At 52.4% G+C, this 12,298-nt stretch overlaps 1 protein-coding gene across 1 annotated transcript in view; it reads left to right on the top strand.

The window, feature by feature from the left end:
* The first annotated feature begins 200 nt into the window (after positions 1 to 200).
* The window catches only part of TEX2 (testis expressed 2), a 34,584-nt gene continuing 22,486 nt past the window's right edge, over positions 201 to 12,298 (top strand). Inside the window, exon 1 of the mRNA XM_066586948.1 lies at positions 201 to 397. The gene's annotated coding sequence lies outside the window, so the exon portion shown is untranslated. The remainder of the gene's footprint in view (positions 398 to 12,298) is intronic.

Raw genomic sequence — 12,298 nt, 5'->3', positions numbered from 1 at the left:
CAGGTTGCGAATGGTGTGGAGTGTAAAAAGATAATATGCCTGCTGTAGAGTCAGCTACTTCCCCTCACGGGTGAGGGCCACAACCAATGTAAACTCCTCCCCCCTCCCTGTCAATCACATTTCCCAGCCAATCAGGGAGCACCGCGTACGCACACCAGGAAGTTCCGTGAGAGCAAAATAATAAAAGAAAGGCTCTGGCTCTAAGCCAATCAGCGTGATCCGCTTTCAGAACGAGGCGCGGTACGCAAATCCGATAGCTAGGGGTACTAAATCGAGGGCCGAAGATAGATCTACGAATCGGGGAGAGATTAACCGTTCTTGGTGGTGCTTGTCAGGCGGCCCTGGGCAGAGACCGGCGGCACCGGGGCTGTTGGCGGGGACATGAGACACGGAGGCGGTGAGTGCAGCAACATGTGGCTCCTATGGGGGAGCTGACAACATATTGCCCTATGTAATAACCCCACTGCTAGATATGTATTCTTCCTGTTGGATATCATATGATGTAGATACGACTGGAATATAATATATTAGAACTCTGTATGTCGTCCCACAGAGGGCGGAGCGAGCGGGGGCAGGAAGAGCTGCCAGACCCAGACTTACCAGGATGGGTGAAAGTGGCGTAAAACGTAAGACTGCGTTTACATCCGCGCTGGAACGTCCGGGCGCAGATCCTGCGCAAAATACCGGAAGAAAAAGCGCTGCAGGCGGTGCTTTTTCTTCCGCCCCAAAAGCCGGGCAGCTGAGCGGAAAGCGAACGGACTCCATTATAGTCAGGGGTCCGTCCTAAGACAGATCCGCCCCCAGGGGATTCCCTTGATCCGCCACGGGGATCCCCAACGCAGATGTGAAAGCAGCACACGAGCGGGTGGTAAGCAGTGTTTTACCGCGGTGTGACCTGCGCATTGCCGCGTACGCCAGCGATATTTCACTGCGCATGACAGCGTATCTCACACACGTGTTTCTGTGACGTCTTCCTTATTTCTCGCTTAGCGGCGCTGATTCGTATGCGTCCACCGGGCGCCGTCGCATGTAATACACGCTAAAATACAACATGCTGCGTTTATTTTTAACACGCGTATTATACACCTTGAAAAAATGCAAGTGTAACCGCGCAAATGATGTATCTGAGATGCCGCGATGTACCGCGTATGATACGCACAGAGAGAGCGTGTGCAATTCACGTACGCTCGTGTGAGCCGCCCCTTTTACCGCAACTACCGCGGCGTTCAAATCGCGTTCCAAGGCTCCCATTGATTTCAGTAGAGCCTTGCCGACCTCCGCTCCGTCACCGCATCTTCTAACGCTGTCTGCTCTGTTACGCCCATTAACGCACCTCATCGCCCGTCAAAATGATGGAGCGCGTTAAAACCCGCCGTTGGGGGAAGCAGCCTGCATCCGAAAATGGCGGTAAAGACAGCGGCCGTAGGGTCCGTCAGGGCTGCCATCTCTGCTGAGAGAAACTGATGTAAAACAAAAAACCAGCGGCGGATCCCTTTATTTCTCCCATGAATTTCAATGGCGTTTAAAATAAAACCACGGAAAGGCTTCTGTTCGCTTCTGTTCGCTTCTGTTCCGTCAGGACGGGAGAATAGCGTAATCCGAAGTAGTATTCCGTCCCTCAAAAAACGTAAACCTGATGGAGGCGAACAGAAGCCCTTCTGTTTTTTCGAAACCCCATTGAAGTTAACGGGGAACAAAAACGGATGCTTTTTTTTTTTTTGCTTCTCCTCTACCGAAAATGGAGCAAAGAGAAGAAAACCTGAACTGACCCCACCGCAGGCGTGAGAGCCGCCTAAACACACCCGGCGGGCAAATAGTGTGAACATACACATATTATAATATAATCTCAATGTCAGATTAACCAAATTTGTAAAAAAAAATGCAAAAAAAAGTCACTGGGAGGCTCCCAGTGACTGGCACAGCGTCATCCCTGGCAAAGTGCCCTAATCCGTGGGGGCACCCCGCCTGATCAGGCTGCCCACCGTCGGGAGCCTCTCCCTTATAATGATTTGCCCTGGATTTCCCCAATCATCCGATGTCTTGCCCCGCTGCGCACCAGCCGAGGGTTTACCACGGACCCCTCAGGTTACCGATACATAGGGAGATGTGCTGCAGTATTCAGTTACTGCGGTGCATGCTGCCGGACTACTGCCAACTGTTTATTGCTGCCCTAACTGACAATCCTAGCATGGTCTCCTTCTGTGTGATGGTGGGTGGGGGGCATCAAGGACGAGTCTGAGGGCGTTATGGGCGCAGGGCCAGGCGCGGGGCCCATTACAAAGGTCCCGCTTATTCACGGCAGCTGACTTAATCGCAGCTCAAACAGATAGGAGATAAGGGGGGAGGGGAGCCTGCAATAACCTTATAACGTCCTGTGTAATATATAACTAGTCAGTCCCGGGAGCGGTCCTTCCATGGGTCAGTCTTACCCACACTGGCTCAGGGCTGCGGGTGCATACCCACTATGTGTAGGGCAGTGGTGCCGGGGCCTGGAGTCTAGGCTTTCCACATGTTACAGAGGCTTCTCCATGGCCCTATAAGGGCTCCTTCACACCTGCGAGTCGGGAGCGAAAATGCAGAATTAGGAATCCAGCGGTCTCTTTCCCATTTGTGATGTTTTCTGTCCTGTGAGATTTGACGATTGCAGCATGCCCTATCTTTCTGCATTTTGCAAATTTTTTTTTCTCCCCCATGTCTCCTTATGGAGCCTCCAATCTATCGCATGGCACAAACTTGCGGTGTTCGTGCCATGTCTTTCGCGGGAGAAAATCGCGGGCGGCAGCGATGTGATACGAGATTATTCTCAGGGAAAAGCACAGCTGGCACTCAAAAATCGTGTGACCAAAATGTCACATATATTTTTTTTTCCGGGGCGGTCACCAGGTGTGACGGCGCCCTAAGGTAATCTTATGGGCTTCAAGTAGGTGATCCGTGGATCCAGGATGAAGGTCTTATACTTACCTTCCCCATCGTCCCCCCGCTGTCGGCGCTTAAACCGGCCACCGCAGTGCATTGAGTGGCGCTTGAGGTAGTCCTCCCATCTAATCCTATGATGGGAGGACTACTTGGCGTGCGCCATGCAGTCAGCTCAATGCACTATAATGGCTGCTTTCAGCGGGGAGCAGCATGGAAGGTAAGTATAACACTTACCTCCCCGGACTCGGCATGTCCGCTGAACTCAGTCCATAAGCTTAGCCTATAGGACTCAAAGTAGCTGACGGGTTTCCTTTAAGGTCCAAACTCGTAAAAACTAAAGTTAACGCAGATGTCTGCCCTCGGATGCCTGGAGTGCTTGGAGGCCAGTTTAGAAGCTGCTGTTCACTTGCCCTACATGACAGGTTCTCCCTGCCGGTCTGTCTACATTCTGCAGATAGTTTGTGCACGGGACGTCACAGACTGCAGCATCACAGATCTCAGCGCTGTTTCCCTAACTCCCATAGAAGTCAATGTGTTATACTGTTTAGATATGCAACGGCTTCGCATCCCTGTAGAGCTGAAGGAATCCCCTGCCACAGCTCTCACAGCTGCTGCAGGGGATCGCGTTCTTCTCCCATTGTTTTCAATGGCGTCAGCGCTGCTGCCGCCGGCTCCGTTGAAAGTAATGGGCGATATTGCAAAAATAATGGACATGCCGCAATTTGTTTCCTGCATCGCAATGTGGAGCCGTGCAGGAAAACGGCGCAAATGTGAATAAACCCATTCAAAAGAATGGCGTTCATATTTGTGCATCTCACAACGCACGAATCTTGCCAGTGTGCAGACGCCCTTAGTCTGTGCCCGGAATACCCCTTCCAGGATGGACGAGGCTTGGTCCTTGGTGTCGACGCTGTGTGGTGACGCTGGGTACCAGGAGGGGCGAATTACATTACTAATCCAGTATAGTACCACCATTCTGCAGACGGACGCCATATGTAATCTGCCGTTTTCCCACAGCGCTATTTTCCATCTGTCCTAGCTCTTTGGAGGTTGTCGTTCCTCCTGCAGCCACGAGGGGAAAGTGTCATGGCGGCCCTGATCAGATGCCACGGTCCGCTCTCACACGGTTGTGTTGTCATTGCACGACACACGATGCCAATATGCCAAATGCCCATTGACTTTATTCGGACACTCTCACTACCGTAGTGTTTTTTGTTTGGGGTTTTTTTTGCGCACATATTATGCAAAAAAAATCGTAGCCTGCCCAATCATGGCACGGATTTTGTGCGCATACACAAGGAGGGGGCGCACGGGGATTGGCGGCACCCAGCAAGTAGGCATGTTACTTGCAGCTCGTCTGTATGTGCCATGTTCGCATGCTGGCGCTCATGGTCGTGCGAGCCCGGTCATAAGTGTCTGACACGGTCCAGGCGCAATAACGCCAGGCGGCAGGGTGACGCGACTGACCTTGGACTGGCAGATGTGGGTGATGCAGTATTTCTCTTTTACGGTGTGGTTCACAAGGACAAATAAATCTGTGATTCACTACGCTGCTTTGCCGCCGTGTCCGCCATGTTGGTTGGCGCTGCCCCATTTCTGGTGCCTTCTTATGCTGTCTTACTGTTGGTGGATTGGTATACTCCCTTCACCGTGGAATTCCTCACAGTAGGAGCGCCAGAAATGCGATCTTCGTGCCTGCAAATGACCTTGTCCGCGGCGGTTCGTCTCTCCATGGGAGGAGGCTGGATGAATAAAGGCCCCGTTACATGGAACCGCGATCGATTAAACCAGTGAAGGTGAACGCTAATCATTCCGTAAGAACGTAGCCAGCGGCCGAACAATAAATCACTTTTCAGTCATCGTTCATTTTGCGCAGGACTGAGAACCATGGTTGGCGCGGTCACTTATTGCTCGGGTTAACCGGCGCTCGTTCAGTCACTTACACAGCGATTGCGAATGACTGAACGGCCAACGATGTACGATTATTATTATTATTTTTAACTATAATTTGTTCCATGCAAAATGGCCCTTACACATGAAGAAAAGCGCGGTGAGCGGTGGACCGCCTCCCCCGAACCATGGAGACTGAGACAAGCGTGACAACAATCCTTGTGACGCTGCTCCTTTGGCTTAGTAAACATGGTCTCCGCCATGTAACCGGTCGGACCTGTTCTGCAGCTCCTCTGTCAGCCTCCCGCTTCCCTGGGGTTCAGCTGGCCAGTCTCCACCTCTGTCCTCCCGGAGGAGTCAGACAGCGGCTGCAGGGCTCCCAGCATGTAATGGGTTAACCAGCAGAGGATATACTGCTTCTGCTATGAGGGTTGGTGACCCTGAAGGCTCCTGTCTAGGGGAAGGCGGAGCAAGAATCTCACTCTTCTCGTTTGCCCGAGCGGGCGTGCTGGGGACGCCATGGCCGGGCCCGAGCGGGCGTGCTGGGGACGCCATGGCCGGGCCCGAGCGGGCGTGCTGGGGACGCCATGGCCGGGCCCGAGCGGGCGTGCTGGGGACGCCATGGCCGGGCCCGAGCGGGCGTGCTGGGGACGCCATGGCCGGGCCCGAGCGGACGTGCTGGGGACGCCATGGCCGGGCCCGAGCGGACGTGCTGGGGACGCCATGGCCGGGCCCGAGCGGGCGTGCTGGGGACGCCATGGCCGGGCCCGAGCGGGCGTGCTGGGGACGCCATGGCCGGGCCCGAGCGGACGTGCTGGGGACGCCATGGCCGGGCCCGAGCGGGCGTGCTGGGGACGCCATGGCCGGGCCCGAGCGGGCGTGCTGGGGACGCCATGGCCGGGCCCGAGCGGGCGTGCTGGGGACGCCATGGCCGGGCCCGAGCGGACGGCCTGTTTACACTACATGATTCTCATGTGAAACGATGAACAATGGGGCTAGTTTCGCACAGGTGACTGTGATTTTGCCTCGAGAGGATTGCTGAAAAACGCTTTTTGGGCTGCTTTTTAGAATAATCTCACATCATATTGCTGCCGCCTGTGAGAAAATCACGCAATTTTTTTTTATCGCGAAAGTCAAAAGTAGTTTGTTGCAATGTGATAAAAACGTCCCACAGGGTGACATGAGAGATTAATCACTATCACCCACTTCAATAATGGGGTGTGTTTAAAAAAAAAAAAAAAAAAGTGCCGAATGCGTTTGAAAATGCCGTGTTTTTACAGACGCCAGTGTGAGCGGCCTAAGTGTTTAAACTGCCCGGCAAGTGAGCGAGCCGCCACTGACTCCCGCTGACTCCCGTTCCTCGTTCAATCGTTGGCTGCGTTAAAAGCGAACAATTATCACTTCGGCACACTCACGTTTTTTTTCACGCAGACGTGAACGATGTAAGGGGGGGGGGGGATTCCTTTTAAAACGCTCTGATCTCATCTGTTTTATGGACAAGACCCAGTCAAGTCAATGGAGATAGGATTTGAAAAACCATCCATGGGTGTCTCCATAATGTAGCCCCTATACATGGTGCTGAGCGGGGGTCCCCGGACACCCTGTGATCTGGGATAGTGTCAGGGCTCCATAGAAGTCCCAGCGGAGGCTTCTCCGTCAGTCGTAGCCATGGCGCCCTGCTGCGCCAACAGATTACAGCATTATCCGTTAATCCTGCCGGCTCCCTCTAATCTGCTTGGATTAATCTGTGCGGAGGGCGGGGGGCCAAGACCTCAGCGCAGCCCGGACTCTGCTGCATGGTCGCCCGCACCCAGAGTGTTGGCGTCATCGGGGTATATTACATAACATATACAGCGGCCGTGAACATGCAATATTACTGGGTTCCGGGATGACCGCCATGTGCTGAAAATATTACTTTGTGGAAATCTGGTAATTTGTTCCCAAGTGCCAAATGTAATACAAATAGAATGAAACCTGCTGACTACAGTTCACCTCTGACGTCGCGCTCGCCCCGCGTGAACCCGGCGTTATATCGCACTTGTCAACATGCGTTTTACCCGTGAAGTTGAGGTGTTTTTCATGCAAAAACGCCTCCCATTACTTCAGTGACATTGCGGTCGCCGGCGCTTGTTTCGCGCACGTCGGAGCATTAGCAAGTGATTCCGATGGGAGCCTCACGCTGTACGGCCTGCGGTGTTGGACTGTGCAGTTGAATACAATAGGCGATGCGTTCTGAAGTACGTAAAACAAAAACGTGCAAGCATCGCTCATGTGTATAACTCTATTCAAAGAATGGATTTCATATTTGCGCATCTCGCACCAAGCAAGATTCGCGCTCCTGTGAGTGTAGCCCACGGCCTCCTTCACACGGGCGACAGCCATTTGTCGTGAAAAAAATCACAGCAAAATCGCGCCTTTGTTCCCGCAATTTTTCATCAGTATCGTATTTGAGAATAATCTCACATCGCGGCCGCTAGCAATAACATCGTACGACTTTATATTGTAAAAGGCAATAGGACCTTCTAATGTTAAAAAAACGCATCGCACGAAAACTTCAAGTTCATGCGATGAACAGGGGAAACATGGGCTACAAAAAAATCACAAACCGCGGCAATATAGCGCAATTTATTTATTTATTTTTATCTCACAAGATCAGAGAAAACTGCTAATGTGAGGGAACCCATTGGACAGCATGGGCTTCTCATACATGCGATTTCTCACACTGCGCAATTTTTGTCACCCGTGCGAAGGCAGCCTGAAGGTGAGAGCTGCTAGAAGCTGTGAATGACTGTCTGTGTAGAGGACAGGAGCCTCTTCAGGGGTGCTGGACAGGACACACATACCAGGCCATAAAACGGCGCTGCCAGCACCCGGTATCCAACGGGGCCGCTCATCCTGGCACAGGAAGCTGCCCTTGGGCTGCCTTCACATCTGTGCTGGGACCGTCGCCGATCAAGAGCAAGCACCGCATGCAGCGCCCTTGTCCTGTAAACTGCCGGGCAGCTGAGCGGAAACCAATCAGACACCATTCTAGTCAATGGCGTCCGTTTGGTGCTGCTCTGTCCTAAGACAGACCTGTTTGGTCTGAACGAAGCGGGAAAACGGAATGCCAGCCGCAGATGTGAAAGTAGTCTTAAGTAACAGGCGTTTTACCAGTAACATGTCCGATGATTGGCTGGATTTTCCCTCCAGTCACACGGGCCACAAATGCAGCTTGTTGGTGACATTGTATTTGCATTGTAATCTGGTATTAAGCTCCGACGGTTCGGGAAAGAACACGGCTGACAATATGGTATGCCGCTGGATCACTTGGATAATCCATACAGGCAGTAGATGACCCACGGGGTCTGGCAGGCCCACCCCAATATTGGCTGCAAATAGAAGAGGAGGGATAAGTTACTGCCTTGTCCTACCCAGTCAGAGTGTGCGGTGGGCAGGTGCACCACCGTTTGAAGTGGGTCGCCCTTTTCATGGTGGTTGCCTTTCTGTGGATAGGAAGGTGATACCCAGGACTCACTAGAGAGTCTGTAGGAGCAGGTGAGTTTTTTTTGTTTTTTTCTTTTCGATTTTATAGGATGCACCTCGGTTTTAGAGGCGGAAAATGGGGGAGAAAATATTTTTAATTCAGACGGGGCAATGAGGGAGTTATTACAGGAGGAATAAAGGGCAGTACATACCAGCTTTACGTGAAGTACATACCACTAAGTCAACTTGCCATTCAGGATCCAGGGACAGCTGAGTGTAAAGGTAATGGTGGTCTTACTTGTCACCCAGCTTTCCAGGAGCTCTGAATGCCATGTTTGACTAGTTTTAGCAATGTATGTGGTATAAAACCTTGCATAACTCTGCTGTTGGCATTCAGGATCTTGGAAGAGCTGAGTGATAATGTAATGATTCTATTAGTTGTCACCCAACTTTTTCAGGAACCCTGCACGGCACCAGTCAGCTGTACCTACAGGCGTCTCTCCCCTTCTATAGAGGTTGCAGCTGTGTAATAAGAAGTGAAGGAGAGCCGCCCATACGTACAGTTCGCAAGGTCGGCCAGTGTGAAGTGGAGGTGCAATCCTTATCACCCAGCAGGGGAGGAGAGCCTCCCATACGAACAGCGGATTACTGAGCTGCAGGGAACTGCTGCTGCTCCCCTGCCTCCACCAATCAGCTGTTGGTACCGGCGGCTCTCCTCCCTCCCCTGCTATGTATGTTGTCCAGGCTGGCAGCTGGGTGAGGAGGACATGCAGTCCTTCTCATACAGCTACCGGCGGTCCGCATATCGACACTGACTCCCCAACCCCACTTTGGGGGGGGGAAAAGAGCATCTTATAATGCGAAAAATGTTTTCTTCTATATATATCTATATATCTATCTATATATATATATATATATATATATATATATATATATATATATATATATATAATAATTTTGCTGGGAGTTCGTGTTTTCCGCTTACATCTGTTATTTACGTTGCAAAACAGGATTTAGGATGGGTTCACACGGGGCGGATTTGCCTCGGAAATTCGCCGCAGCAAATCCGCATGCGGCCGCTAATCCCGGGATTAGCCAGCCATGTGGATGTTCTCCCGGTGGAAATCTCATGGTTTTTCGCTGCGGCCAAACCACGGGATTTCCGTCGGGAATCCGCCCAGTGAGAACCCAGCCTTAATACGGCGCGGGTGGTGCCAGTCCTGGCAGTAGAGGATTGTAGGTAGCGGCTCCCTGCAGTGATTCCGACCTCCACCTCCCCTGTGGATTGTGTCCCCCGGGTGTTACAGCGGCTCTCCTCTCCAGCCGCAGTGTCGCTTACAATCCATTTGTTCCCGTTTCTCTTTACCTGCTAGACATTATACTTTCATGAGTAACACTGCCGGTAATTACTTGTAAATGGCGTAACGCTCCGTGTCACATTACACACAGGAAAGTGCGCATTAATAATGAATGGCGGGGAGGCGGAGCTGCAGCGCACAATGTTGTAGTCACCTGTTCACTAGGGGATCTACTAGTATCCATGCAGGTAGTGTACACTAGGGGATCTACTAGTATCCACGCAGGTAGTGTACACTAGGGGATCTACTAGTATCCATGCAGGTAGTGTACACTAGGGGATCTATTAGTATCCATGCAGGTAGTGTACACTAGGGGATCTATTAGTATCCATGCAGGTAGTGTACACTAGGGGATCTACTAGTATCCACGCAGGTAGTGTACACTAGGGGATCTACTAGTATCCACACAGGTAGTGTACACTAGGGGATCTAGTATCCACACAGGTAGTGTACACTAGGGGATCTAGTGTACACTAGGGGATCTACTAGTATCCACGCAGGTAGTGTACACTAGGGGATCTACTAGTATCCACGCAGGTAGTGTACACTAGGGGATCTACTAGTATCCACGCAGGTAGTGTACACTAGGGGATCTACTAGTATCCATGCCTGTAGTGTACACTAGGGGATCTACTAGTATCCATGCCTGTAGTGTACACTAGGGGATCTACTAGTATCCATGCCTGTAGTGTACACTAGGGGATCTACTAGTATCCATGCCTGTAGTGTACACTAGGGGATCTACTAGTATCCACGCCTGTAGTGTACACTAGGGGATCTACTAGTATCCACGCGGGTAGTGTACACTAGGGGATCTACTAGTATCCACGCGGGTAGTGTACACTAGGGGATCTACTAGTATCCACGCGGGTAGTGTACACTAGGGGATCTACTAGTATCCATGCCTGTAGTGTACCCTAGGGGATCTACTAGTATCCATGCCTGTAGTGTACACTAGGGGATCTACTAGTATCCACGCCTGTAGTGTACACTAGGGGATCTACTAGTATCCACGCGGGTAGTGTACACTAGGGGATCTACTAGTATCCACGCGGGTAGTGTACACTAGGGGATCTACTAGTATCCACGCGGGTAGTGTACACTAGGGGATCTACTAGTATCCACGCGGGTAGTGTACACTAGGGGATCTACTAGTATCCACGCGGGTAGCGTACACTAGGGGATCTACTAGTATCCACGCGGGTAGCGTACACTAGGGGATCTACTAGTATCCACGCGGGTAGCGTACACTAGGGGATCTACTAGTATCCACGCGGGTAGCGTACACTAGGGGATCTACTAGTATCCACGCGGGTAGCGTACACTAGGGGATCTACTAGTATCCACGCGGGTAGCGTACACTAGGGGATCTACTAGTATCCACGCGGGTAGCGTACACTAGGGGATCTACTAGTATCCACGCCGGTAGCGTACACTAGGGGATCTACCAGTGGCCACTCCGGTAGCGTACACTAGGGGGTCTACCAGTGGCCACGCCGGTAGCGTACACTAGGGGGTCTACCAGTGGCCACTCCGGTAGCGTACACTAGGGGGTCTACCAGTGGCCACGCCGGTAGCGTACACTAGGGGGTCTACCAGTGGCCACGCCGGTAGCGTACACTAGGGGGTCTACCAGTGGCCACGCCGGTAGCGTACACTAGGGGGACCTACCAGTGGCCACGCCGGTAGCGTACACTAGGGGGACCTACCAGTGGCCACGCCGGTAGCGTACACTAGGGGGACCTACCAGTGGCCACGCCGGTAGCGTACACTAGGGGGACCTACCAGTGGCCACGCCGGTAGCGTACACTAGGGGGACCTACCAGTGGCCACGCCGGTAGCGTACACTAGGGGGACCTACCAGTGGCCACGCCGGTAGCGTACACTAGGGGGACCTACCAGTGGCCACGCCGGTAGCGTACACTAGGGGGACCTACCAGTGGCCACGCCGGTAGCGTACACTAGGGGGACCTACCAGTGGCCACGCCGGTAGCGTACACTAGGGGGACCTACCAGTGGCCACGCCGGTAGCGTACACTAGGGGGACCTACCAGTGGCCACGCCGGTAGCGTACACTAGGGGGACCTACCAGTGGCCACGCCGGTAGCGTACGCTGGGGGACCTACCAGTGGCCACGCCGGTAGCGTACGCTGGGGGACCTACCAGTGGCCACGCCGGTAGCGTACGCTGGGGGACCTACCAGTGGCCACGCCGGTAGCGTACGCTGGGGGACCTACCAGTGGCCACGCCGGTGGCGTACGCTGGGGGACCTACAGACACTGATACTAGTAAATATGTTAGTGTAACTTTCTATACATTGTTAATGTAATATGCGCAGTGTGGGGGTGCATTTAGACGGAACGGTTATATTAAAAAAATCGCTCAAACATTTAAACCCAACTATTACCGACCAATGATAATCATTCATTTTTCGTACAGCGGTTATTTTATGCAGATATAAAAACCATTGTTGGGTCTTTTGGGTTACACGGTAATCGTTCGGTTCCTCTCATTCGCTTATACGATGAATGTGAAAAGCTGACCGATTCTCGCGTGAACGAGCCAACAATGTATCTTTAAAAACGCGCTGCGCGACAGCGAACGAGCTAGCGGCGATGATCCTCGCACTTTCAATCGAGACTCTGCTTTCCTAAAAGGACCCTTTGTCT

Source organism: Eleutherodactylus coqui, chromosome 13 (assembly GCF_035609145.1).
Source record: "Eleutherodactylus coqui strain aEleCoq1 chromosome 13, aEleCoq1.hap1, whole genome shotgun sequence".
Taxonomy (NCBI): domain Eukaryota; kingdom Metazoa; phylum Chordata; class Amphibia; order Anura; family Eleutherodactylidae; genus Eleutherodactylus; species Eleutherodactylus coqui.
Note: the sequence above shows the minus strand (reverse complement) of the source record. Positions and strands in the feature narration are given on the sequence as shown.